This window comes from Triticum aestivum, chromosome 6B (genome assembly GCF_018294505.1).
Source record: "Triticum aestivum cultivar Chinese Spring chromosome 6B, IWGSC CS RefSeq v2.1, whole genome shotgun sequence".
NCBI classification, from domain to species: domain Eukaryota; kingdom Viridiplantae; phylum Streptophyta; class Magnoliopsida; order Poales; family Poaceae; genus Triticum; species Triticum aestivum.
The window spans coordinates 538,800,022-538,806,548 of NC_057810.1; positions in this window are offsets into that span (position 1 = coordinate 538,800,022).

Genomic DNA, 6,527 nt, shown 5'->3' on the forward strand with positions numbered 1-6,527 from the left:
ACTCCCCTAAGTTTCAAAAAATCCTACCGAGTGGACAGCAACCCTCCCACTCGGGGGCTTAGCTGCAGTCCAATAGTCGCCTAACTTTCAAAAATCCTGCCGAGTGGAGAGCAACCCTCTCACTCGGGGGCTTAGCTGCAGTCCAGTACTAGCCTAACTTTCAAAAAATCCTGCCGAGTGGAGAGCAACCCTCCCACTCGGGGCCTTAGCTGCAGTCCAGTACTCACCTAAGTTTCAAAAAATCCTGCCGAGTGGAGAGCAACCCTCCCACTCGGGGGCTTAGCTGCAGTCTAGTACTTGCCTAAGTTTCAAAAAATCCTACCGAGTGTTGAGCAACCCTCCCACTCGGGGGCTTAGCTGCAGTCCAGTTGACGGTGTCCTGGACTAGGGGGTACTCAACGCGTCGTCTCCCGATCAGTTGGATTGGGCCGAGGACCCCCATGGCCGTATACTCATGGGCCTGTCCGGAAAGTTGCCGCATACAAGGAAGATTCCACAAGACTTGGCGATCAAGACAAAGACTCCTCCCCCATCGGCGTATTCGGCTAGGACTCTTGTTATCCTAGGCCTCTGGTGCATTATATAAACCGAGGCCAGGCTAGTCGATAGATATACAATATACAACAATCATACCATAGGCTAGCTTCTAGGGTTTAGCCTCCTTGATCTCGTGGTAGATCTACTCTTGTAACCCACATCATCAATATTAATCAAGCAGGACGTAGGGTTTTACCTCCATCAAGAGGGTCCGAACCTGGGTAAAACATCGTGTCCCTTGTCTCCTGTTACCATCCGCCTAGACGCACAGTTCGGGACCCCCTACCCGAGATCCGCCGGTTTTGACACCGACATTGGTGCTTTCATTGAGAGTTCCGCTGTGTGTTCGGCAAAAGGTCGATGGCTCGCCTGCAGATCAACTGCGACTTCGGCATCTTCGTCACCAGCTCGACTGGTCATCTTGATTCGACCAAGGACTGCGCCCTACCTCCGATCGTCATGTTCGGATTAGGGCCTTCATCAACATCAACTCCGATCTCTGTCAAGATCATGGAGGAATCATCCAGGGAGCCCGGGGGCTCAACGTCAACATTGCCCTCGGGCGGCCGTGCTGTTTTTCTGGACAGCAAACTTGCATCCACCGTCACCGCCTCCTCGAGCATCGCTTTGACGATTGCTTCGGTGGAATTGTGCGGAATTGAGTCTACAACAACCCTGGAAAATTTCGTCGAGTTCCGATGGAGGATTCTCTGGCAATCTCCGTTATACCGGAGCCGCATTGAATCTGGACGAGAATCCGGACGAGTTTAGGGCGTGGTGTCTAGCTTCTAGCTCAGACTTCCTTTGAAAGATCCAACCGTTGATCGTCTGCGGAATTCCTATATCTACCACCTCTCAAAATTTCAGCTCGATCCGACCGTCCAAACTCCGGGAACCTTCCGATTAGTGCATCACTTTTCGGATCTGTTTTCTGCGCGAAAACGAATCCGACCCGAGTTCGTCTTTTTTATGAACGGGATTTCGGACATCCTTTTTGAAGGAAGTTTTGTATGGGGTATTGTGTTTTGTTCCTGAACACATCCCACTAACTCTAAGATCTTTTGAACATGATCTTCAACATCATGCTGGTGTCAAACCAGTCCGGCAATATTACTCCACGGCTGCCGACCTGCGCTAGACACGTCATCACTTTGTTGAGCCGAGCTCAACTTCTTCGGATCATCATCTCGGCAAGCCAAACAAGAGTCCGGCATTGCGAAGGATTAATCATCACCAACATTGCCGCCCCACGGATTACACGGAGCAGGCATACCGGCATCGCCGCACGGTCGCTTCATCAAGCCGGCATCGACCACGTCACGACCTGCATCGGCAGGGCCGCACTATTGCTTCTTCAAGCTGGTGTCCATCACGCTGACCTATTTCGATATCTCGGCTGGACCGGGGGCTTCGCCATCTCTTCATCAACCTACTCCGGACACTTCGGCGTCACTAGCCGACCAGGCATGGGTGCGCGGATCGAGTCCCAATTTTGGGAATCACCTTCCTTCGGATTGCTACAACAAATAAACCAGGTGCTATTAATCCTAGTATTTCTTTTTGCTTGTTTGGTTTAAATTTTTCCCACGGAATTATTACTCTGGTTAGTCCAGCATATGTACACAGTTCTATCAAATGGTGGCCGCATTATTGACGGTCGCATGATGGTTCGGTCAGTTTCCGTGCACAGTCTGGCGAACGCCGCATCCGGAAGTCGGACCGACCTGTGAATCCAGGCTTTGCCATGCCTTTATTGCATTACGCCGACGACCTGCATCGACATTGAATTGGGTGCCAGGCCATATTTCTTTTATTACTCACTTTGCATAAATTATTTATTATGCAACATTTTTTTAATTCTTATTATTACTATTATCCCCGGTCTGCACTATTTTTTGTGCACGGGAAAATGATCCAGCCGAACTATATCCTTTGATGTCACCTCGGCTGGACGGGGGGCTTCGTCAACACTTCATTACCCCATGTCGGGGACTTCGGCATCACTCTACCGTCCTGCACTGACCGTGCTATGTCACCACTTCGGAGTGCCGAGCTCCTTGCTCCGCCACCTCGGGACCGGCTTGGGGGATGGAACCTTATCCCGCATCAAGCTCGGACCGCGTCGTCAATACCGAACACATTAACCAGCTAAGTTGCCTTCATGCTCAAAGTTTTAAATTTTTGACTTGTGTTCGGCTCGACCAAGCATTATACTTTTTTGGAAAAAAGTTGCTTATAAAATTTTTTCCTTGTCCAAACTCTGTTCGCACACACTTGACGCGCTACCCGTGCTCATTATACCTGGGGGCTTCTTTAACAGAAGCTTATTAATACGGGCTTTATGCCCAACACATGTGTCACACTTCCGCATGTACCTTTTATTCACCATTATATGCATCGATATGACTTAAGTTTTCGCCAAGCTGGGTTGCCTGGCTCCTGTGCTTACCCCTACGTTCTCGATTGTTCGGCTAGGTGGTAAAGGGAGCACCTCTGCGATTGTTACTGCCGGGTCAGCTGGATGTGTACCACAGACTAGGTGAAGCCGAAAGCTAGCGTTCTTAAGGGAATACTCGGTCGGTGAACTAAAAGATGATTTCTTACCTATTTATTTACCTACCCCCAGATGTTTTTCTGCTCTTTTTGCAGTCCGGACATGCACTTTAGGGCATGCCTCCCTGGGAAAGGAACCCCTAACGGAACTATTCTCCCTGGAAGATGTTTCTTACTAACCATGTAATATAACATAACTAGTTGGGCACTTGTCTGATAAAGCACTAATGACCCCTACGCCTGGTCTCCATGCATGCCCCAGTTTTTATAACCGCGAGGGTATTCGGACACACTTCGGACTATTGGGTGCAGAGGTTGAAGCGAAAAGGTCCGCTCGACAAACGATCTACAATCCGGCTAGAAGGCATTCTACATGTCACCTTACATTTTATAGTCAACTTTTACCCAAGTCGCTTGGGGGCTCTTAAATTTATATGAGCCGCTTTATGATAAGTGTTTTTCTTCTTAGTCGTTGCAAAGTTTTTATTATTATTTATCACTCCTTTTTTCGACAGAAGTGTGCGGTCACTAGCCGGGGAGCCTAATTTATCTCTCAAAGCCGCTAGAGTTTAGTTTGCTAAACTGGCCTAGTAAGAAGTACTCCGCCTTCGGGATAGGAGGTTGAAGTCGTAGGCTGACCCGCTTGAAGTTTTGAGATAGGATGTGTCATATTAAAGCACGACAGAAGCACCTTTTTTTCTTTCTAAAGTCCAATTTTCGGATTGGCACCGAACACTTGATCTAGTTCGGACATTAGCCTTTTGAATAAGTTTTTTTTGGCTTTTCGAGCCCATGGCACTTTTAAACTATTTGTGTGTTTTCAGCACAAGTCTCGCAGTGCAACGCCGGACACCTTTAGAGATTCGGCAGAAACATTCTCGGATATTGCTATATATGCATCGATTTCGAATTGTGTCTTCAGTCAATAGTTGGGTTGCCCGGCTCCCGCGCTTGCCTCCTATGTTCCGCTTTGTTCGGCTAGGTGTGCAAAGGGAGAACCACTACGATTGTGCTTCCAGCTTACATGGTTAAGCACCTCAGTGGAGAAAGCCAAAAACTGACTGTCACAATAAGCGTAAACTGGTCGGCGATCTGATGACGACATTAAATGACGGGCCATTCATAACAATGGCCGAAGTGTTTACGGCTTGACCTCGACTGTCGCCGAACACTACCGGGGGCTATTAACTGGCCTCCCAAACTAAATCCTCAATATTTTGCTCTTACATTGGAGCTGAGGTTTCATGATCATGCTTAGCATGACAACCCATAGAAAGGAACCGATAGCGGGACTATTTTCTTTGGAATACATTTCTTCTGTTAAACAGTAATATAACATGTCTCTCCGCGTACCTTTGTTTATAAAACCATATGGCCAGATTGCCTTGTTTGTTGTAAATCTTTGCCCTCATAAAGGCTTTATAAAGTAGGACAAACACTCCTCGACTATTGGCCGAGGAGGTGGAAGCTGATGGTCGGTCAACAAAGTTTGTACAATGCGGATCCGAGCATTAATGACGTAAAGTACTTCGATACATAGAGTCATTACACATAATTTGTGATTTTACTATGGATATCGATCCTTCATTCGGCCTCTCGTGCCCGCATTAAGGCTCGGGGGCTACTTGGCCTCGGGCTTATGATTTACAAATATTAAAGGGGCACATCGATCCCCTGATCTGGTGTTACCACCCGACCAGTGTCTCGGGGGCTACTGCATTGCCTGTTCTATGCAGAAAATTTTAAGTGCAATATAGTTTCCGAGGAGATTTTGATCCTCAGGTTGGTCGGCCGCACCCAACCTGAGTCTCGAGGACTGAGCATGCCGCTTTTTGTGTACCGAAGTATTCTGCCAAGCTAGGACTTGATCCTTAGACCGATTTTGCAAATCAACCTGAGTCTCAGCGGCTACGGGGATCAGCGGTCTTGTGTCATCCTTCATGTGCATCTTGGGTTTTCGAACGATACACACCTTGAGGGCTACTGGCTATATATCTTGTCAGAGAATAAATTGCATCAACAAAAATATTGACAAAAATCGGCCCACATTCGGGGTGGTGCACCACCTCAGAAGCAGTCCGGCATAAAGCTCGGGCGCTAGTGGCTGGCTCCATAGAGGGCATTTCCAGCATTAAGCTCGGCTAAACTCCTTCAAACTTCTTTGAACCAAGGTGATTTACGACACCTCGGATACAGTCCGGCGTTGGAGCTCGGATACATAGTCCAGCGTTGGAGCTCGGATACAGTCTGGCGTTGGAGCTCGGATACAGTCCGGCGTTGGAGCTCGGATACATAGTCCGGCATTAGAGCTGGGAAGTAGTCCGGCATTAGTGCTCGGCTGCAAAAGATACCTCGAATGCAGTCCGGCGTTGGAGCTCGGATGCAAGAGGACACTGCCTTCTGGGAATAACTTCAAACCCGAGGCATGGCATAAAAATAACAAGGCATTGATAAAGGCCGGAAACTTAAAGGGGCTCCTCGGATACCCGACGTCGAATGCATTTGGGCGATCCTCAAGATCGAAGATGAGAAGATTTGTTGAACCAGTTTTCAAGACCGGCAACCGAAGATGAAGAACAGTTCGGAAGAATCGAGGAGCGTCCCCAACTTGAAGACCGGTTCAGGGGGCTACTGACGGTGTCCTGGACTAGGGGGTACTCAACGCGTCGTCTCCCGATCAGTTGGATTGGGCCGAGGACCCCCATGGCCGTATACTCATGGGCCTGTCCGGAAAGTTGCCGCATACAAGGAAGATTCCACAAGACTTGGCGATCAAGACAAAGACTCCTCCCCCACCAGCGTATTTGGCTAGGACTCTTGTTATCCTAGGCCTCTGGTGCATTATATAAACCGAGGCCAGGCTAGTCAATAGATATACAATATACAACAATCATACCATAGGCTAGCTTCTAGGGTTTAGCCTCCTTGATCTCGTGGTAGATCTACTCTTGTAACACACATCATCAATATTAATCAAGCAGGACGTAGGGTTTTACCTCCATCAAGAGGGCCCGAACCTGGGTAAAACATCGTGTCCCTTGTCTCCTGTTACCATCCGCCTAGACGCACAGTTCGGGACCCCCTACCCGAGATCCGCCGGTTTTGACACCGACACCAGTACTCGCCTAATTTTCAAAAAATCCTACCGAGTGGAGAGCAACCCTCCCACTCGGGGGCTTAGCTGCAGTACAGTACTCGCCTAAGTTTCAAAAAATCCTACCGAGTGGAGAGCAACCCTCCCACTCGGGGGCTTAGCTGCAGTCCAGTACTCGCCTAAGTCTAAAAATCCTACCGAGTGGAGAGCAACCCTCCCACTCAGAGGGCTTAGCTGCAGTCCAGTACTCGCCTAAGTTTAAAAACACCACTCGGCCGCCCCTACGCGTCGCCATCGGTTGGTCACCTCATAACCACTCGGCCGCCCCACGCGTTGCCATCGG